Source organism: Lucilia sericata, unplaced genomic scaffold (genome assembly GCF_015586225.1).
Source record: "Lucilia sericata isolate MDLA Ls3-8-SP2 unplaced genomic scaffold, ASM1558622v1 Contig000009F_arrow, whole genome shotgun sequence".
Lineage (NCBI taxonomy): Eukaryota > Metazoa > Arthropoda > Insecta > Diptera > Calliphoridae > Lucilia > Lucilia sericata.
Genome location: NW_023994049.1, coordinates 1,428,898 through 1,453,120, shown reverse-complemented (window position 1 = coordinate 1,453,120; position 24,223 = coordinate 1,428,898). Strand labels below are relative to the sequence as shown.

The window sequence follows — 24,223 nt, the reverse complement described above, 5'->3', positions numbered from 1 at the left end:
TACTTGTTTTGCTATGAAAACTTTATTGCAATCACAAATGGAACAATTTGTTCAATTCAACTTTAACTCTTTTGATAATTTTTTTAAATGTATTCAGTGATTAGAGTTTTACCTCTGAAAAATAGACCAAATTTTCTACACAGGGATCTTTAAAATGTGTAATACAAAAGCAGTTATTAAAAATTTTTATAGAGAAGTGTCTAGTAAACCATTGTAAACTTCTAAATTACGGGGGTATTAGATTTTCTGGTTTATATCCATTCTTTTCGAAATTAGCTCGTTAACATTTAAATTTGGGTTTATTATTTTAAAATACGTGATAATGTTGATGTCACTCACGATTTTTAAAATGTTTTGCAGATTTAATTTTTCGGCCTGGGTAATCACCAAACCGTAATAACTATAACTAGTTGAGGCTATTTTAAATTTACTAAGTAGGATTACAAAAGTTTTGAAATTTTTTACTAACTAGTTTAATATTAGCCAACAAGTTTGACAAGAAAAAATTAAGATTATTCGTATAAATGTATACATTGTATAGAAGAATTTGTTCATTCACATTATATGAATTCTTTTTGCGTTTTTCTTTTAGTAAATATCCCGTCTTTTGCACAAATAAATACTGATATAAAAATAAAAGCAAAAATAAAATTAGACGAGTTATTAAAATGATGACATAATCATAATTTAAATTTAAATTAGAGACAGAATAAAAAATAAAATGTGACAAAAACTGAATGGTTGCAGAGTAAATAGAAGTGGTAAAACTGGTGTCTGACGTAAATTCTCTCACATTTAAAATTTCAATTAAAAATGCATTTGAACCAAAAAAACGTTTTGTGTTTCCAACAACTGTGGTCCACTGTATTTACTAAGTGGTTCAAAATGTTAATTGTTTCTTGGTTTTATTTGTTTAATAGAAATTGGCGCACAGTTACACTCATAAAACCCACATTTCATTAAATCAATTAATTACGAGTCTTATTATTAGTTCATACTCTTGTTTTTATTCTTTTGACAATTACAACTACAATTCAATCATAAATGTTTGGATCTTTTTGATCTCTTAATTATTCGAAATAATACAACCATGCGTAGGAGTTTGTTTTTGTTTATTTATTGTTGAAACTATTTACTGAATTTTGTAGAAATGCCGGCAGCGCTAATAAACTAGAGTTTAACTCTGTGTGTGACTTGCAAAGACTATAAGTAGTTGTTTTTGAATATAATTAACAGATCCCAATTGTACATTAATTTGTTTACAAATAGACCATTTAAAAAGCAATTAAACTGTATAGAGATTTTTTGTTGTTCTTTTTTGATTTGAGTTTATTAATTAATGTAAAAAGATTGAATGAAAGAGTTTGTGGGAACAAAAAATGTTTTAATCTATGTATATGTCTTAAGTATGTCATTTAAAAGAGTAAAGTCGTAAACAAAAGTTGTGTGTTGCTTGTTGCAGTTTGAAGGACCATATTATTTAGTATTGAGTATGATTGAGTATGTATCAGTCCTTTGGTTCTTAAACGACCATAAAATCCGGAGTCTGTCTATCCACATTGACGGCTTGTTGGTCCTCTCTCAACACCAGTTTCGAAGCTGTTTTTATAAACTTGGTATCAAATATAAAATACTAAGATCGTCCTGCCCGAAAGAAAAGTGTATCCCAAGTCAGGGTCCAAATATTTCCACGGCGGCGTTGAAGGGAATGCTACTGAGATCCTTGTTTGGTGGCGACACCGGGCCTAGCAAATCTTCTAGTGACTGGTGATCAAATCATGACATGAAAGGAAACAGGGAAAGCCAAGTCCAAAGTATGCCCCAAAAAAGCACCCTCTAAAAAGGGTTACACCAACAAAAGCTGCGAGCAACCTCTGTCATTCGAACCAAGTACCTCAACGGCTGCAAAAGCATCCAATTTTGGGTATTTCTGACTGCTAGTGAAGTAACTGCGAAAAAGGTTTCGGATTCCCCAGCTAATCTCCCAACCACATTAATTCCCATATATGTATATACAAAAGGTCTCTTTTAGAAAAGAAGTACTATAATCGGAACGATATTCGAATACATATAAAATTTTACGAGTATCGGATCATAATAGACCATAAAAGAAAAAAAGAATCTATTAAATTCATTGGATTTCAAAAATGCGCAATTCGTTGCCATATTACAAGTCATATGATGATTTAAAATGTTTAAATAAACAAACATGTGAAATTCTTACTTTTAACAATTTAGAAACGCAAATTTAAATTTAACATTAGGTGTGGGTGTCTATTTTTCTCTTCTACACGCGAATGAAATTGATTCTCATTTTGGAATAATTTATAGCATATTTCTGAATTAATCAACAAATTTATTTGACATAAATTTCAAAATTTGGACATTTATGTCAAAACTACATACAGACAAAAATACTAAAAATATAAGAGATTACACACCCTTTTAATATTCTTTGATGCGAATAAAATTAAAAATATTTTTAATGCATTCAAAAATTGGTTAAGTTTATCAATATTTTAATAAAAAATAATGCAAAAATATTGAGGAAAACTGTGATGTCATATATGACTTAGAATTTATCTTCAGTATTAAAATTAATTCTCAGCTCAACAAGTACTTGAATCAATATTTACAAATTAAACAATTTACTATTTCCGTTTCAAATTTATTTTATCATCTAGTTTTATTTTTTAGATCATGGCGAGGGCGAAAATGCACATCTATTGCACTGTGTTGTATAATCTGATCGATTCTAAATTAATGCATATTGTTGTTATTTTATTATTTTGTGTAATTAATAATTAAATATTGAATAATTTGTGTGTGTGTTTTGATATTTTTAGCCAATTTATATATTTTTTTAATAAATATGTAGAATAGAATGCTGCCGTATTCGTTGTTGTTGCTGTTTTTACAGTGGGTGTCCATATAATAAACTAATATTATTACTCATTGTTTTGAAAATTGTTCAAATACTGATCCGGTTGTTACTTAATACGAGAGTACAATTTTATTTTATTTAATTGATTTGAATTGCTTTTACTTCAAATGGCATTCTACTTATATGAAATTTATCACATGCAATTGTAAAACAGTATTTTTTGTTATTTGTGTTGAGAATTGCATCATTGGTCCCTACAAGTAAAATGCATAATAAAAATTCTTAATCAATTATACTTGGAATTTACTTTTAGACTAAGTGCAATTATAGAATTTTCCCTTATTTAAAATTCTTTGTACTTACATTGTATCGAAATAAAGGAAATATTGTATTGTATTTAAATAAGATGTCGTTGTAAGAAACAGGAAAAGAAAACTGCACTTTTCGGTGTTGAGAGATTTGCTAGAGTGCCCTTCCATTTAAAAGAAATAAGCAAAAAATCCAATTTTCCAGCATAAATTGCTCTAAGTCTGTCAACCCCAACAACATCGCGACAATTTTCTCCAACAAAACAAATTCTTCAGGCATTAATTACCTATGTATATATGCAGCAGACACAACTACCATATCCCCTCCTACCCGCAATTGCGTTGCGCAGACCATATTACTCTTTCGACTGATATATGCAACAAAATAACCTAATCGATGTGGGATACAAATCTGACCAGCAAGTCTGCACATTTGCTGCAAATGCAAAAGACTCCATCTTGGTGTTATTGCCAGGGGAAAAGAGGTGTTACCAATACCTCTAGTCTGCCGGGACTATAAACTGGTGATGATCAAATGTATCTTCGTCCTTTCCTTGGAATGATTTGACATGAGGTCGAACCAAAGAATCCCATAGTCTTGTACCAAGGGAAGAGATAGCCCACAGGGCAGAGTTTCGGACTTTGTCCTGTCCCGGTTACAGGTGCACGTGGTGGCTGTTATTTAAACCCAAATTCACGGGAAGAGAATGTCGGTTGCACGGTAAAGTCTATAATTCAACAACTAAAATTGTATGGATGATCCCAACGAAGATTTAGAAGTCTTGTCAGAATGAGTAAGTCAGATATTGGCATTATGGTACAGATTCAGATGAATGTATATCATGTGGAGTGGAGAATGAAACGCTAGGCCTCGTCAAAATTAAATCAAAATATCATAGGTGCGATGTTATTCCAGATATTACTTCCTTCAGGAACACTGATTGGAAAATTTTAAGGAACTACGTCCAGGAAACTGAATTTCTAAACATTGGACTTTGATTTCTTCCATATATTGGTGTATAAAGTTTTTGTAGCAAATTTAATAGATCACCTACCATCAATAGATTACATAGATAAAACCTCTCCGTAGAACAGGGGGAAGTGTCGGTACGACAAATTAGTACTTACCAAGCAGAATAAATTTCTACTAATACAACATAGAGCGAACCCAATTAATGCCACGTCCCCATGATATCCCTACATAATTTTCTCTCATATTGAAAAACTACTTGATGCAAAACTCCATAATATTTGTATGTACGTTTTTAGGTCAAATATTTTGAAGTAAATCAAAGTAGGAACGCCTATTTTTTAAAATCACTGTTTCTTGAAAATAACTTTAATGACAAAATAAAATAATTTATTTTATAATCTACCGTATCATTGTTAAGCATGTGATCCCATTTGAACGCAAAAACGTAAAAATGTAAAAATATGCCATCATAAATTTAATAACAATTGACATTTGAGCAACATTAACACGAAAGTGTAAAGCCATGAAAAAGTGACTCAAAATGTTAAAGTCATCAATTTCAATTAAAACCGACAAACAAAAACACAATAGAGTTGCCAAACTAAATTAGATAAAAACATTTGAATTTTCTGGCTTTTGTAGGTTAAATTAATCTATGTTTTTCTAAAAATAAATAATAAAATATTTGTGTTTATAAAAGAACAAAAATGTATATAACTTAAAATAAAACATTTGGTCACTCTAATGCTTACTTTCAGATACAATAATATAAATCAAATTCTGTCCCTTCTCCACACCTACAATTTACTCAAAATGCATTAAATCAAATTTACCGGTTTATAAAAATATTATTAGCAAAAGCAATATAAACAAAACAAATAAATGAAAAATAACTCGAATATGAAAAGGTAAAAGAGTATGAGATACAAAGTAAATATTTTGCAAATTGAAACAAAATTCACTCTCTGAAATACTCATTCTTCTCCAGCTTATCAATTGCAATGAAATGAGAGTTGTCAATTTGATTTGTGTGCCAAAAAAATCGCTTAAAATTATTAAAGCTTTTCAAGCTATAATCTGCAGAAACTCGAAATACTAACTGATTTTATCTTTTTTTGGATCAATAGCGTTTTAAAAACGACTTTAGCGGATTGAGGCGTCCTTGTTCCTAATTTATTTCATTCTTTTAGCATTAATTAATCATATTTGAATGAAAACTGTTGAAAAGTTTGGAGGTACCTTTATTTCTTACCATCTAAGTTTCATGGTATGTATTTACATTACCTACATATGTACCGAAAAACGGATTATACACCCTCTAACATGGATCTCTGCTTCAAAGCATAGTTTGGAGCTTCTTGACCGCGTACAAGAGAGATATTATTGGTGATAGCTATTAATTCAATAGAGTGATTGTGTAACACTTTCTAGCGTTTCAATTTTACACTTCTCATAATTCAGAAATTATACCGAAGTCATTAATAACAAGATATCACAGGAAATAATTGAGACATATAAATTCGCACGACCTAGAAGAATAATTGACAGGTCCGTTTCTCGAAATCAAGTAAAATTTTGATTTCAATAAACCGATGCTTGATAGTCGTCTTTTGGCGCATAGGGCCATCCTGTCAAGACCACATATCGCCCGGATCATAATCATTGTTAGTTAACAAACCCATTAATGCAAAAATGATCCTAATTGATGACTTTTCAAAATGTTAAGCCTAACAAGTTCTATCGGGCTTAGAAAAAGACCTATTATGTATTTTTATTTCAAAAACGTTGCTAAAAACGCTCAATTTCATGGATAATATTCGCCATTGACAACATTGCTATTGCTAATACATATAAAATAATATAAACTAAAATTCGAGATAGTGAGTTGAATTATTTGCCAAGACGAAGATTTTGTTTTGTTTTTATTTTTATTCGCTTTTCGCTTGTGTTTTCGTTTTGCCGCTCAGTATTTCTTATTTTCACATGTTCATGTTTTTCAAATGTGTTTGTTGTTTTTACGAAAACAGAATGATTGTGTGAATTTGTTTTTGTATTATTTTTATTACTTCGCTGTCGCTTCAAAGTAGCGCACGTTCACTTTAATGTTTTAGTTACTAAAACGAGACTTTCCAAAGCGGACGTTGTTAACGCGTTTACAACACCAACAAAAATATTAATTGGATTGATTACAAAGTGTGTAATAAAAAACAAAAAATAATATCGACATTTTAAAAGAAATAAACAGTAAAAAGCGATTATTATCGTAGATTTAAAATAAATAAACGAATTATTTCTTTGGAATAGTATAAATCAAATAAAACTTTAACGAAAATTGTTATAAAAAAGGTGAATACAAAAATATAATTTTAATTAAATGTTGTTGTTTTTTTATGTATAAAAATGTTTTTTCCCAAAATATAAAATAAATATTACGTTTTAAAAAATTCAAGTTCAAATTTTAAAATAAAATGTCCTTGTTAAATGAGACGTTTTGAGTTTCGTTTGTTGACTTGTAGTTTGTTGTTCAGTTTTATCTGATTGTGAAACATTGTTTTAGATGGATTATTGTATGTTGTTGTTTGTAAGACTTGAGAATTGTTGAGGAAACTCATCTTGAAAAAAAAAAAATAAACAAATAACATAAAACGAGAATTTTAAATAATGGAAAACATTTTCTAAAAATAGAATAAAAGTGCAAAAAAATTATCAAGAAACAGAAACGAAATGAAATAAATTTCGAAATCATTCATGACAACAGTACTTGTTTTTTCCGAATTGTATATATTAGTTGTTGTTGGCAATTACTATATTGTTTTTTTGTTGTTGCTGATATTTTTCTCAATTCAATTTTGTCTGTGGTGCGAATATTGCAGTAAGTGATATTTGTTGTTGTTGCTTGTTTTTTCAATTTTTGTTGGTTTTGACTAAGTGACGCCGGTTCTATTTTAGATTCTCGACTTGAATTTCAAGTAGTTAAAGTGCTAAATTACAAACAACAACAATACAATACAATTAATTGCACTTGTCTCTTATAAAATGTGTCGGTTTTTTTGTTGTTGTTTTGTCTCTTCTTCTTCTGAGTATCTGTGTATTTCTGGTATGTATTTGTGCCTCTCTGTCTGTCTAGTATTAAGTCAGTCTGATTCAGGGAAGAGAAATGTGCGAAATAGAAATTGTTCCAACGAACGAAATTTATATAATATATTTGCTTTGGAATTTTTTTCTAATTTAACTTTTAGAATGCGTGCAAATAGAACCACTCCAGATTTTTGAACTAAAACCTTTGAACCACTGAGCCGCCAAGATTTCTAGAAATTGTTGTAATTCTTAAATACTTCTAAAGGAATTTCAAGAAACCAGTTTTTTGATACTTGTTATATGTATTTTCGAACTGCTGTAGTTCAATAGAACACATAATAGTTCCGAAACAACGTATCGGGACCGATAGAAAGAATGACAAAATAAAACTAGTTTAGAACTGTTTCTAAGGAGCATTTGCAACTAGTTTTCTAGCACTAGATGAACAAAGATTCTCATGCTATAATGCTTGAACAGAAAATCATTGTGTAGTTTTGGAGCCATTACAATTTTAGAACTTTTTCAATTAAAAAAAGAGCACACAAAAAGAATTTAGTCAATACCATTTCAGTTCTATGTATTTCGGGTAAACAGTTTGGAAAACCATTGCTTCCCAGGAAAAATTTACATTGAAAAGTAATAAGTTAAAACCACTTTCCACTACTTATTCATTGTTTTTTAACTCATTATTTTAACACCGTGATGTCATTGGAGGCAAGAAATTACCACACTCCCTTACAAAGAGGTAGTTGAGTAATGGCAAAACCAAAAACAAGTAAGAAATTATAATCGGGCGACTATAATACACCTGTTACAAAAAAATGTGATGTAGTTTTCATAATAAAGCATTTAAATTGAATTGTACCTTGCCTCAGATATACTTAAGCCATTTATTATTGAATAAAATTGTGGACATTTAAGTCAAATTTCGAATGGGGCTTTGTATAGGGGCTATGGTCAAATGAGACCCTATAATTTTAAAATTCATGAGGGTCATCAAGGCTAGTATAGAACTTGGTTTTGCTGCGTTTTACCGAAATACCGCTATATTAAACATAATTATGAACTTCGTCGGTTTCAGTTGTATGGGGCTAGGAAATAATGGGCCGATGTTAACCACTTTCAATAGGCTTCGTCTCCGGTACCATAGAAGATTATGTGCCAACTTTTATTGAATTATCTTCAAAATTTTGACCTGTAGTTTGATTATAAGGTTTACAAGCCCTATTCAGGGGTTCAGTTGTATGGGGGCTAGGTGAAATAATAAACCGATATTAACCATTTTCAATAGGCTTCGTCGCTGGGGCAATAGAAGATCATGTAGCAAGTTTCTTTAAAATTGCGACCTGTAGTTTGATTACAAGGTTTACATGGGCGGACGGACAGACGGAAGGTCGGTATAGGACTAATATTATTGTGCGTTACAAACATCAGCACAAACCCAATATACCCTCCCCACTAAAGTGGTGTAGGGTATAAAAGGTACTTCTATATCAGTTTAAAAGAAAAACATTACTGGACTCCTTATAAGTAACTCAGACGGTATGTAGTTGTCAATGAAAAGTAAGTTGTTGAGTAAATATAAGTCATTACCAGGTATTCTCAGGGTTACTCACTAGCCTTCAAAATGGTACTCTATACATTCATATGTATAAGATTTGTACCAACAAAATACAAAAGTACACGTTAACACATCCCTGGTCTGGCATAAATTTGTATTCATTAGAATTTTTTGTTGTTACTTTTTTTAATAATAATTTTCCTTAATGAAGTGCACATACAATTATTTTTTATTATTTTTGTTTTGCTACTTGTTGCTGTCATTCATTATTTGGTCGCAAATTTACGTTTATTTTCAAAATTATTTCGTTTAACAATTGTTTTCGTAGCTATTGTTTTATTTACTTCTTCTTTTTCGTCTTAATTTCAAGTTTCATTTCTTGACAAAATTTCTGCGGTTCGTTATTAAAATAATTTTTGTTTCTGTTATAACAATTGACGTTCTCGAAACTTGTTTTGAACCTTGACTTTTGTTTTTATAATTTTCGATTTTTTTTTTGCTTGAAATTTTAAATTTCTACTTTTGATTTTTTTCTCATTTTCTTTTCATTTCTTTAGAGGCAAAACAAAATCAGAAATAAAAACTTCTAACAACGAAATGAACTGAACAAATTGAAATTTCATGTTAAGAAAAAAAAATCAAAATATCGCGTGTGAATCTGATTACGGTTGTTTGCAAAATTAATGTGATAAGCGGTTTTTTTAAATTTTATTTAAAAAACAAGTATTTTTTTACAATAAAAACAAAAATCATTTTGTATTTTATATTGAAAAATAACATTTATATTATCTAAACTAATTATTTTTTTAATTTAAAAGGTTGTTTTGGAAATGCAATATAAAAGGACATTATGATATCCTTAAACTAATACTTTCAAACTTGGGCGTTCCCCAAAAGAATAACACTTCAATTTTTGACTGAAAATTTCATAGTTCAACTATTATAAGTGTCTTAATAATCAAATATTACTATCACTTCCTCTATGTTGCAAGGAAATTGACTAGATAAACCAAATTAAAATTTTAACATAATTTAAAATTCAATATTTGTATTGCACAACAATCAATATTTACTTAGTATAAACAATAAAAATCAATGTCATTTTTCATAAAGTTAAATAAAAGTTCCATTTTTTCGTAATTTTATTTCTTATCATTTTATGAAAGTTAAATATTTATATCACCTGCTTTTTTATCTAAAAAATACAAATTAATTATTATTATTTTTCACCTACTTTGTTTTCAAATACACACATACATACATATGTATGTATGTATGCATCAGAAATGTATCAAAAATATTGTTTACGCATAGAGCACAATAAATATATACATATTTGTTAAATATATTGTTGTCTGTAATATAACATTTGATATAAGTGTGTTTATTGTTTATAGAATTTCATTTGTGATTACTGTATGAAATATTTTTTTAAAAATTGCGGTTAACCACTAATTAATCGAATAAAATCTCTTGATGTTATTTGACATAAATACATTTTAAATTTATACATGCTGGCGCTTTAATACAATTGTATTGTTTTTTTTTAATTTCTTGTTGTTTATTTGTTTTTCGTGTTCATTGTAAACTTGAACACTTTTTGACAGTTGATTGAGAAAATGTATAAAAAATTATATTAAATATAATAAAACATTTAGATCGGTTAAAATTATTAGAAATATTATGTGTCTGTCAATTAATAAAATAAAACGATTTTTATTGCTGTGCATGAAAAAATCTAAGCATACAAAATTTGCAACAAAACTATGGTGAAATTAATTTTAATTATAGCCCAAATTTTTAATCATAATTAATACATATACGATTTATTCTTTGTCTCTTGGAATACCATATATCTGCACGGTCTTTCAGGCAGAGATACATGCCATCGATACAGCCGCCAGAGAATCTGGGAATTGAATCTCGAAAATTCGACTTTACATATAAAATTGGACAGGCTTTTAATTCCAATGTTATTAAGTCGAAATGTCTTCTCAATGTTATTCAATCATTGGCACAACTTACACATCATCTTGAGTTGATATGGGTTTCAGGACTTGAGTGTATTCGAGGAAATGAAATACATATCTGTTGAATGCGCAACCAAAGTGTCGTCCCTAGACTAAACCCTTGCACAAGGATATATTAACACTCCTCAGGTGACCCTATCAAAATTGATAGATGACTGGGCTTTAAGTGAGACGGAACTCAGGTGGTCAAATATCACCACTTGTAGAATATCGAGACTGCTCTGGCCCACTCTGACAAGGGATAGGGCTGGGACTCTCTTGTCTTTTAGTAATAACTCGATTAGGCTTCTCACTGGTATAATTACTGGGCACTGTGCGATTAAACATATGTCGGAATGTATGGGCTACCCACGTTATAGCTACTGTAGAAGCTGTTTGGACGAGGAAGAAGATGAATCGGTACAACACTTTCTATGTGACCGGCCAGCCTTACAAGAGCACACATTACTATATCTAGGTAGAGCTCTTTTCCATGATCTGGACTGTCTCAGAGATGCATCACTAGTAACCATGATCGGTTTTATTAAAAATGCCGACTCGTTTTCTCGGGAACCGCATGAACCAAGTAGTCAACGAAATTAGGGAGGGAAACCATTCTCTCAACATAAGAGAATGGTAATTCTAAGGGTATCACAATGGATAACTCGCTAACTAGCGAGTAACCCTTGAAAATAACCTAACCTTGTTAACCGAAACATTGAACTGTTTTGGGATGATGCGGGCAGTTAAAGCATTGATTTGGGAATTTTTCTCTGATAAGATTGATCTCCACACTGAACATAATACTTGCTAACCTTTCGGTTCTACATATAATACGAAATAAGTGGATGATAATTTGTTAACTAAAAATAAAAAAAAAAAAATATTTTAAAATGAACTAAATAAATATTTTGTAAATTTCACCATATTTATTCTAAATTTACGCTTTACAATTTATGTAATTTAATCTTTCTCTCTTGTCTTTTAGTATTTTGCATTATACTAAAATATTTAGTCCAATTTCCTATATATATATATATTAGGCATAAAATATTTTTAGTGCATGTCTAAATCTTGAAAGATCGTGTCGAAGTTCAAGGCTCCAAATTCAAAAAAGAATCCAATATGAATTTTCATAAAAATCGCAAAAGATCTGACGGTTTATCGTCACACTATTTCAAAAGCCATTAGTATATTTAACACTTGAGCATTGAAAGAAAACCTGGATCGGAAAGAAATAAGGTCTAGCTGATATTAATAAGCCAAAATAAGTCGAACAACTGTTTCGAAGAGCATCAAAGTCGTAATGCTGGGTTGAAGTCGTATAAAGTTCAAAAAGTTCCAGAACAATTCGTTAAATAACTTAGAAGCAAAAAATAAACATTTAATAAAAATAAAAATAATAAAAAATAAAATTGCACTTCTTTTGTAATAGATGATGAAACTTGTGTACGGATTTGTATGAAATATAAATAACACCCAGTTATCATTTTGACAACCACCATTGTAATTTTGACAACGCATCGTTGTCTTTGTAACAACGCATTGTTATTTCGATAACGCTTTGTTTCATTTCGGCAATACATCGTTGTGATTTCTACAACGAAAAGTTCTTTTTGACAACATAGCATTGTCACTTTGATAATATATAGTTTTCACTCCGAAAAAATAAAAAAATTACAAAATTTTCGTAGTCGTAGATCGAATCTGAATTTATAATTTGACAACATTATGTATTATTTATTAATTTTTTGTTGATTTGATAACGTACTGTATTTTTTATATTTTTGTTGTTGACTTTACATCTATCCGTACATACTTTGACAATGGATGTTCTTGAAAAATTATAAACATTTTGGTGTCAATTTGGTGCTAAGCATGTATACTTTTTAAACGTCTTTTTGTACTGTTTACTGGGAGACGTTTTACAACTTCCACACAGAAATATCTACAAAACTGGCAAAATCCACAAAACTGTCAGAACTTCGGCTTGTGGAAAGGTATTGGACTTTTGTAAAAAAAGAATTAGAGAGCACAGGAAAGGTGTCCATAGACATGTCCAACTTTAAGCGTCAGTGAACCTCCTCCTCCAAAAATGCAAGGAGATCATATATAAAATCTCTAATGGGAGGATCTCAGAAAAATTCGATTAATTTATAAATACCGATATTTAAATGTTCAATATAATTTTTAAATTCGATTTTTCGAAATTTCAAATTTAATGAACTGTTCTTGGGAATTCCATAGTGCAAAATCAGCTAGTTGTTCTCTCATGGGACCTACACAACATAAATAAAAACACGTGCCATTTTATCACATTTATTTTTAATTAAATATAATTAGAACCAATTACTAATTATTGTTAATTCTAAAAGATAATTTTATTAAAAAACGACCCACTCACTCAACCGTTAATAAAGTTGTTGCTATTTTCTAAATTTGTTAAACAATCCAAAACTGTCTTGTTAATTTGTAGTTTTCATTTTTTTCTAGCTGAACATTCTATATTTTTGTTGTTATTTTGTTGTGTTTTTTAATAATGTCTTAAATAAATCATTAAGAAAAAAATATTTTCAGTCTGGAATAACATTATTATCGACTTGTGTTATTTTTTTTCGAAGGCAGAATTCTCAGCAAGTTGGCAAATTATTTATTTGTTTTATTTCCTTTTCTGGGGTTTGCCATTTTTTTTTCATTCGTTCGTTTATTATTTCTTTTATTTATTATTATTATTACTGCTGCTGTTATGTTTTTTCTTTAATAACAAAATTCATCATTTTTATGTGATTGATGGCCAAGTATACGAATTCTTTAAATATATTTCGATTCTTTTTGTTTGTTTTTTTTTGCGGTTGTCTCATAATGAGGTATTTCTCTAACTTAATGGAGTTTCTCATGTCTATTAGAAATTACAATAAAAATAGCAACAAATACAAATATTTTTAAATAAGAAAATATATTTTTGTTGCTGTTACTGTACTCGTGGAACTCAAGTCTGTTTTAAAAAGACAAATTAACATCATCATGATATTTTAAATACAACATCATCATCGTCGTGTTTATTAAATGCCATCGTATTGAAAATAAGTTTGCACAGGTGTAAATTTTTCGAAAAATTGGGTTTTTGTTGTTCACACAATAAAGAAAAAAACTTACAATATGTTTTTGTTATATTACGCTTTATTCGATATAAACACTTGACGGTTTTTGAAATATGCCAACAGCCATGTTTGGCTAATTATTACTGTTAACTATTGCAATCAAATACCGAATTGAGTTGAAAACAATTAGATATCAAAACCGCCGAAGACTTCTATAGATTTTTCCTTTTTGTTTTAATCACTTTAATGCATTATAGTAAGTTAAAATAAAGAACTTCAATGACAACAGAAATCATAAAATATGTAAAATAGATAATTAATTTAATTCTCTTCAATAAGGAAGTTTAAAAATAAATATTTCTTATAATTAAACAATACGAAGTACACATGTCAAATTTATTTAATATCAAAAACAATATATTAAAGTTCACTCACTCCTCACCGCCATTGCTTTATCCCCAGAATGAGTTTAATTAAAAAACATTGCAAATAAACTGTTTATTAAACGTTTTGTAGGAAATACCCGGAATTTAATTTAATCGATTTAAACAATTCTTGTTTCTAGCACTGGATACTGGCAACAATACATTTAGATTAAATTTAGCTAAAGAATTTCAACAATATAAAAACACAGACAAATTATAGGAATTATTTTGCTGAAATATTCTACAGATAAGATTTATATTTTATCAGTATTATTATTATTTTGTTATAAATCGTATATACATCCATGTGTAGTCCAATAGACTAATGGATGTGTACGAGTTATTTGCCATGATGTTTGTATTTCTTGTTTCAAATGAAAATACATGCATTAGTGGGGTTCAGTTTTAGGTGCAATTGCTGTTGCAAATAGTTCCAATTATCACACTATTGCATCTTCGTAAATGGCCTTGTAAAAATACAAATACAATTGTTGCTTTTGCAATCTAATAACAAGGTATTCAGCATTGCAATTGTCGCACCATTGCTAGTTTGCAACATTCAAACTGCTGTAGCATTGCTGTAATATTTTTCACTAGACCTAAAAATAAAACTCCGCTGTTTGGTATCCAAAATATGAAGTCTTTATCACACCAAAATACACCGTATTGCAATTGTCTCACAATTATGATATTTTTGCAACATTAATAATGATTTTCGATGTTTGTAGTGTTTTACAAAAAGCATTTTCTAAAGAATATTAAATCTATTTGAAAACAATTGTTTATTAAATCTTTATTTATAAATAGAAAATATCTATACGAATTAAAGTGTTAACCTGAACGTATTATCCACAACCAAAGTTGCCATTCTTTTAAGGCGCTTATGACCCTCAAATGACAACAATTCCCTTGCAAGGGGAAGGTTGATTTTTATAAACTTCTTTTGCAATCGAACTTTGAAGTCTAGGTCTACACGGAGAAAAAAAAACGGGTAGAAAAGTACCGAAATTGATACAATCCGTTGTCAAAAGTGAGCTTACCACGTTTGTTAGCATTTAGGCAACGGATGTGTATAAAATTTAAATAACACCCAGTTATCATTTTGATAACCACCGTTGTAATTTTGACAACGCATCGTTGTCATTGCAACAATTCATTGTTGTCATTTCGATTATGCTCTGAGTCATTTCGACAAAGCATCGTTGTGATTTCGACAACGCAATGTTCTGTTTGACAACAATGCGTTGTTACTTTGTTGTTGATTTGACAACTATCCGTACATACTTTGACAACGAATGTTATTGAAAAATTATAAACACTTTCGTGTCAATTTGGTACCAGGCGTGTACAATTTTATATATACTTTAATTGTATTTGTGTTGCTTTGGCTGTAGTATAGTGGGCCCATGATAGACGGCGATCAAGATATGTTCCTAAAAACCTTTGTTCGGAAATTTTAATGTTCTTAATTTGTATGGAGGGACAACTATATCTTCTTACAGCAAAAGTTACGTGAACACATTTATTTATATTCCACTTGTTCAGCCATTTGTTCAATTCATTGATATGGAATTGAAGTTGTTCGGAAGGTATGGAATAACTTTTATGAATTCTAACAAAGGCAGCATCGTCCGCAAATGTAGATATGTGGGTCTTTGCGCTGCTGGTAGTCATATCTGCCGTATATAAAATATATAGGAACGAAAATAGTATATTTCCCTGAGGCAATATCTAGTAACTAGTATGTCAGTTTGGATAAACTTATGCACATTTTCAGGTAGTGATCAGATGTATAAGTCCATCGTGCAAGACTTTATCAAATGCTTGAGATATGTATGTCAAGTTCCGGATATTTACCGGTATACCTGTTCGATAATGCTGTGCCTTCTTCTGAAACTTAAAACAGTTTGGTAACAGTATATTTAGGCGGTATTATATCATTTGACTGACTTATTTTCCGGGTTTAAGCATTTCGAATATTTTCCATGAAAATGGGAATGTGATTAGGGAATGTTTAATTTTTTCTGACGTATTTATTGCCCATTCTCCCTTTTAACGGCTTTCCAGATAATGTATTAATTACTTTTAAATGTTCTTTTCCATTTTCTGGATGCCTACGTCCCGAATATTTAATATAATTTATAAATATGTATGTATAGACAATAATTTTCTTAATAGTTTATTTCAATAAAATTTAATAATATATTGAATGCTTAGTTTATTTCATTTAAATGTATGTATTAATTTTGTGGCCATTGCTAAATTACTTTGTATATCATTATTTTTTGTTTTGTATGCTTTGTTTTTTCATACCATGCAGGTTTTGCAAAGTTTATAAAATATTTTAGAAAAGTTTCTGAAATATTGAAAGCCATAAAAACTAAAATTCTAGCATACTATCGTTATTGCTATATTCTATTCTATCTTTTAGATATTTTGCATTTTATTTAAAAATGTAAATTGACCAGCAAAAATAAACATAAGAAAAAATTTCAATGACAAATTAACAAATAAATAAACAACAAGAAATAAAAGTAGCACGAAACGAATAATGAATAAAACAATAGTTTTTTTTTTTTGTTTCGCAAATGTCATCGGAAGTTGACAAATAATATTATTGAATTGTTAATTTTGATACATTTTAAAGTAAAGAAAATTCAAGAAAATCAGAGCATTTTTTTACTAGATCCATAAACGATTTAATAGAAATTTAATGGAGAATATATAGGTCTAATTAATTTATGCACTTGACTGATCCCAGACTGAAGTTGACAGAATGAATTCCGTGACTAAATCTTGAGCGTATTATTCATCAACCGGGTAAAATTCCATCTATGATTGTTATTGTATTGTTATTAATGTATGTAAGTGAAATTGTTGTGTTATCTTTATTATTTTATCGAAATTATTAAAAAATTTTGTTACATTTACCAAAAACCTATTTTTATATTTCAGCAACCAACCTTTTTCCTTATCAACATTTCTAGTCTTAATTTTTACGTTTCTTTGTTTTTATTTCAAATAAATAGAAACAAAAAATACCACAGAAAAAATGTAGTTGCGATAATACAACATTCCTTAACTTTCTTCCTTCCCCAGTTCATTTCAATATTTTGTTCAAATTCTTTTTTCCAGATTGTGGTATTTCTTGTGTTTTTTTATTTATAAAAAACATTTTAATTTATTTTTTATTTGCTGTGATTTCACAATTTTGCATTTGTAATCGCTAGAAAATTGCTGAAGATAAGAAATTTATTTCGTATAGTTTTATTATACATATTTTTTTCAATTTTAGTATTTGCGTTTTTATGCAAAAATATTTATTACGAGTGAGTAGAGTTCAACATGTTTGAAATATTTTCGCGCTTTATACTTTGTTTTTTTATTTATAATTTTGTGTAAATTGTTGTCACATTAGTTTATGACAAAATACAAGTGTTTTATGGATCGGTAGGCGTAAAAAACGTATTTTATATGCCTGACTTGGCAAGAAAAGTTTGTAGGAGAAAACAAACGCAACCAACAATTTATAAATATTGGCCGAAATAAAATATTTTTTTATTTGTAAAGCTAATAAAAAAAAACTTTATTTTGATTAAATGTTGTCATGTGTTTTGGGGGTATTTTTTGTTTTGTTTTCTCACCGAGTTTTGTTACATTTTGCTAAAAATGTTTATTATTTTAATGTAACCACACTGTTTAGAATTTAAATGATCTAATTTGAATAATTTATTCAGGTTGATTACCATCACTTTATGTGTGAAATGTTATAGTATTATTTTCTATTATTTTTAGTTTATTCACAATCAATTAACGGTATTTAAGGTATTATTGTGCATTTCTTTTTTATTTAAATTAAGAACGATCTTAAAATGTATTTCAAATACTTAATGAATTTTTAAAAAACAAGATGATTATAAATAAAATACGAAATATTTTTATAGCGATAGATTTCTATAGCAAAGCTTGAGCTTGCGATAGATTTCTATAAGGAAAGCTTGAGCTAGCGATAGATTTCTATAAGCAAAGCTTGAGCTAGCGATAGATTTCTATAGGAAAGCCTGAGCTAGCGATAGATTTCTATAGGAAAGCTTGAGCTAGCGATAGATTTCTATAGGAAAGCTTGAGCTAGCGATAGATTTCTATAGGAAAGCTTGAGCTAGCGATAGATTTCTATAGGAAAGCTTGAGCTAGAGATAGATTTCTATAGGAAAGCTTGAGCTAGCGATAGATTTCTATAGGAAAGCTTGAGCTAGCGATAGATTTCTATAGGAAAGCTTGAGCTAGCGATAGATTTCTATAGGAAAGCTTGAGCTAGCGATAGATTTCTATAGGAAAGCTTGAGCTAGCGATAGATTTCTATAGGAAAGCTTGAGCTAGCGATAGATTTCTATAGGAAAGCTTGAGCTAGCGATAGATTTCTATAGGAAAGCTTGAGCTAGCGATAGATTTCTATAGGAAAGCTTGAGCTAGCGATAGATTTCTATAGGAAAGCTTGAGCTAGCGATAGATTTCTATAGGAAAGCTTGAGCTAGCGATAGATTTCTATAGGAAAGCTTGAGCTAGCGATAGATTTCTATAGGAAAGCTTGAGCTAGCGATAGATTTCTATAGGAAAGCTTGAGCTAGCGAGAGATTTCTATAGGAAAGCTTGAGCTAGTGATAGATTTCTATAGGAGAGCTTGAGCTAGCGAGAGATTTCTATAGGAAAGCTTGAGCTAGCGAGAGATTTCTATAGCAAAGCTTGAGCTAGCGAGAGATTTCTATAGGAAAGCTTGAGCTAGCGAGAGATTTCTATAGGAAAGCTTGAGCTAGCGAGAGATTTCTATAGGAAAGCTTGAGCTAGCGAGAGATTTCTATAGGAAAGCTTGAGCTAGCGAGAGATTTCTATAGGAAAGCTTGAGCTAGCGAGAGATTTCTATAGGAAAGCTTGAGCTAGCGAGAGATTTCTATAGGAAAGCTTGAGCTAGCGAGAGATTTCTATAGGAAAGCTTGAGCTAGCGAGAGATTTCTATAGGAAAGCTTGAGCTAGCGAGAGATTTCTATAGGAAAGCTTGAGCTAGCGGGAGATTTCTATAGGAAAGCTTGAGCTAGCGATAGTTAAACAAATATTAAAATTTTCGTGAAAATCATAAAAATAATTTACTAAATATGTTTTATGGTTACATGTCATCAGCGGTCGACTTAAGATGAAGAATTTATCTCACAGAGAAAGCGAAACTTATAAACTTCTTAAATTGTATGCCAAAAACACTTCTTATATTTTTACATAAAGAAATATTGGTTTCTGAAGTTTCTTGCTAATGATAGAGACAAAAACACAATGAAGGGTAATTTAAAAATAATTATAATTTTGAAGTACACATTTTTTTCATTTTTGTTGTAACCTTAAATTAAGTCGTTAATGGTTGAAATCTTTTCTCTATTCATTCAATTCTTCTTTATTTGTTATTTTCTTAAACTTTGTTCAAATGTCAAAATATTGATCGATCGCTTATGGTAAATTTCGCTAAATATATTTATTTATTTATTTACTTGTCTAATAGACTTTCAGTCGTTTAGACAATATTGTCTGTCGGCTTGACAGTGACCATTGGTTATGTATTTAGAGAAATTACATTTAAAGTTTTGCGTAGAAACAGAGGGAAACAAAAAGAAAATAAATAAATTGTTACGAATAAAGTAAAAGGTAAAAGAGGAAATTATGGAAATGTTGACAAATTTATATAAAAACAATAAATAAATAAATAAATGAAATGCAAAGAAAGTTGCGTTTCATTTGAATTCAATTGTATTTGGTTTTAAATTTATTCGCATATTGTTGTTCATACGGTTATATTTAGTTAAATACAAATAAATTTCTGAGCCGGTATTTTTGGTTTTATTTATTTTTTTATCTATTATTTAAACAGTGATCAATAAAATTAAACCGACATTTAAAACGAGCAGTTTTTGATTTTTTTTTTGCAAAATGAAACAATTTTAAATGAATCAAAATTCTAAACTTGACCTTAAATAATTCCATAAAATAATTTCATCGCGTGCATTGCAATATTTGCAATGTCTAGCATGTCTGAAAAGGTACTCATGCGCTCCTCTCAATTGAATCTAAATGAAATAGTGCATGTAAATTTACAACATTGTTGAATGTCACCGCAACAACCACTTATTGCAAAGGAAATAAAATTATGTACTTTTTTTTTCGGTATCATTAAAATATGACGAAATACTTTGGCATAAATCCAGAAATAACGCTTGCATATTACTGTAACTTTCAAGTATACGAGTACAAATATATCAAAAAGACCTTATTTTTTAATTTGTTAAATATTTCAACAAGTTTTTTTTTTTCTCTTAAAATACTTGAATAAGTTTGCATATCGAATATTTACTTACAGCGTAAGTGTTACTAATCGATAAATGTATAAACAAACTTTAACTTATATTTTCATAAATAAATAAACATTGAGGTTAAGATATATTTAAAAGCTTTTAGAACCTTTTTAAATGTTTTTAATGAAAATTTACAGTAAAAAATTACCGATTTACCTTTGTTTGATTCCGAAAGTTTTATTGAAATTATTCTAAAAACAAAAAAAGCTTTAAATTTCACAGTTTTCTTTGTTATTAATAGTACTCACAGATTATTATTATCAAGTTCTCACTTGATATTATAGCATACTATCCAATCGAAAGTAACGACTCTGTTACGAAGTTCTCCAAAGAGGAATTCAATCGTTGACATAATTTATGGAATATGATATCGTTCAAGTGTCTGCAGAAGAACGCTGGGACGTGTAAACACTCTGGAAATAATTTTCGTATTTAGAACACACAAATCTGCAGATATACCAGATATTTCGTTGCCAACAAGCATAAACAGAGGAAAAAAACGGTAGAAATGTCCCGAAATTGATACAATCCATTGTCAAAAGTGAACTTTACCACGTTTGTTACGGGATGTGTGTATTTAAATAACATCCAGATATCATTTTGACAACCATCGTTGTAATTTTGATAACGCATCGTTGTTATTGCATTTCGGCAGTATATTGTTGTGATTTCTTCAACGAATCGTTGTCATTTCGACAAATATAGCGTTGTCATTTTGGTAACACATTATTATTTTCTTGTTGATTTGAAAACGTCGTGTAGTTTTTATATTTTTGTTGATGGTTTGACAACTATCCGTACATACTTTGACAAGGAAAAATATAAACACTTTGGTATCAATTTAGTAACAATCGTGTATAATTTTAAAATGTCTTTTTTCTCTCTGTGTAGCTCTGCAATTTAATGTCACTCCAAAGAAAAGTGTCTAAATCACACGCCTGCCCATATATCTTTCCTTTATTAACTGAATAACTGAGTTACGTTTCAAATGTTTAAGGAGTTCCCCCTATTAAATAAATAATATTTATTTTAATAGGCTTATAATAATTGTAGCTTTTGTATCAAACTGTGAGGGGCCCAAATATCATATAAATTTAAAAAAAAGTATTTCATTGACGTATTGTTTGTTTATGAAAGTTCTTAATTTGACACTTAGTATTTTATTGACATCATTATTTAGCAACTAGGTGTTAAATTAAAAAAAAATAAAATAAAAATAAACTTTCAATATTTGCTTAACAAATTTTATATTTATTTCAATTCTTACAAGGTTTATTATAATTACATTTAAACAAATTTTTCCCAGCATAAACATACATTGAAAAGTTAACTAATAAAACCACTTTTCACTACTATCTTATTGGCATTTGAACTCTTCATTCTGTTAAGGTGATGACATTGGAAGCAAGTTAAGTAATTAGTTTGTTAGTCAATTGTTATCCTCATCTTGCACTGCTTTCCACTTATACTTTTCATGACTCGTTGTGTAAAAAATACCCGAAAATAAGTACTTATATATATGATTAAATGTTAGTAATTGATAGACTCCTTATAAGTAATGCAGACGGTATGTAGCTGTCATTGAAAAGAAAGCTTTATGTATGTCATAGTTATTTGGCGTCAAATACAGAAAATTTTATTAATCTATATTTTTGTTTTCTTTTTGTAGTTTTACAGTCTGATAACCATGACCGATTTCTATAATTTTTCTTAAATCAATGAAGCTGAAAATTAGTATAATTATTTTTTGAAAGACATAAAGATGCCTGATACCTATATATGTATCAATTTCCCAATATTAAAAATATACATATTAATTTGTAGAATTCGAAATCACTTTTCAAATTAAGCCTTTAGATACGTTCACACCTATCAAATATTTTACGAAAAAGACGTAACCAATATTTTTGCCAATGTTTTTTTTACATCTTACATGATTTTTGTAATAACAAATCATAGGGGTCACATCTTTTTCATCAAATATTTGATAGATGCGAACACGTACCTTTAAAGTATAGATTAATTTCTTATAAACAAAATTGATTTCATAAAAACTTGATGCTGGTTGATATTTAAGAAAAAAAATGTGTTAAATGATTTAAACTTGTTTACTTATTTTAGCCGGATTTAACTTCTCAAATATTCTACTCGTGTTACTCGTAACAATCAACTATTATTGGGGTAATACAGGATTCCAGTAATTTATAAATTTTGTCTTTTATACCGCATTCAAGATAACTGTCGTATTGTCTTTAATGTTTGTTTTTATTATTTAAATATTTGAATTTATCTAGTATTTTGCGTATGGCGTTACTAATTGTCTTAGAGCTTCTTGTTCCTCTTATTAAAAGTGTGTTTTTTTTTTGTTTTAATTGCTTTTTTGTCTTCTTAATAATAAATTGTTTAAAAATAACAACAATAATGATGTTGATGTTGTTTATTTTCTTGTTTATTTATTATTCGTGTCAACAAATATCAAGATTGTTGAGAAAACAAGTAGATATACAATGTTGGTCGCCACGCCACTTCTAGCCAAAATGATTAACTCCATTCTTATTGAAAAAAATATATAAATTTATTTAAATAAGCGTTAAAGTTGACACTGTTGTCGGGGGAATTGCGTAATTTGTTATTTAATATTTAAATTGCTGTTAAACCTTAAGTTCAACATAACAAATTAATGTATGACTAGTAGTACTTAAGTATTCTTAAATTTGTTTGGTACGTGTGCTTTAAGCTAATTGTAAACTTAATTGGTTTTGTCATTTGATCTATTCACTCGCTTAACAGAATTTTACATAGAAATTTGTGTACTTGCAAATCTAAACGACCATCAAGCTTTGTTAGTGGGTTTGTAATCTTCTTTTATTTTAAACAATTTTTCATATTTTTTGTTCTTTTGAAGAAGAACTAGAACCGCTGTTGGTTGCCCTTTAAAATTATTATTGCAATTCACAGTGCCGACATTTAAATTAATATGTTTTTTTTTAAATTTTATATATAATTATTAAATTATAAAAATCATTAAAGTTTTTGAAATCTATTTCCTTATCATTTTGGTTTTATTTAATTAAATTAGTTGCCGATTTTCTCTTTTTGTTTCCGCTTGATCTACAATAATTATACAAAATATGTGTGTAGACACAAAATATTATTTTTCACACTTTCACTATAAATATATAGTTTCAAAGAAACCATTTAGTTGTCCTAATTTGTAGAGGGTTTATAGTTGTGGTAAAAAACATCCATCCATCCATCCGCCACTATTCATCCATTTATTCATTGTTCAAGCTCATATTCTTGATGTATCAAATGTGGTTTGGTTAATTAAACTTTATTTGGGTTAAGACACACATATTACTACGCATAGTTGGCAAATTTTTAATGACCAGCAGCTAGTAATTTTTCAATAAAATTATTTGAAAGTATGTACTGAAATGTACTTGAATAAAATAACATTTTTATTACACTTACTTGCCAAACGCCCTCTAG

General features: G+C 29.1%; 1 protein-coding gene across 16 annotated transcripts in view; it reads left to right on the top strand.

Annotated features, from left to right (window-relative positions):
• LOC119602792 (restin homolog) overlaps positions 1-24,223 on the top strand; it is an 88,773-nt gene that overhangs the window by 3,964 nt on the left and 60,586 nt on the right. For 2 of the 16 annotated variants that reach the window (XM_037954601.1, XM_037954592.1), the window contains exon 1: positions 6,209-6,511. The exons of 13 other annotated variants lie outside the window; for them this stretch is intronic. The gene's annotated coding sequence lies outside the window, so the exon portion shown is untranslated. Of the gene's footprint in view, positions 1-6,208; positions 6,512-24,223 lie in introns of those variants that run through there. One more of the 16 variants, XM_037954631.1, reaches the window with a different exon arrangement.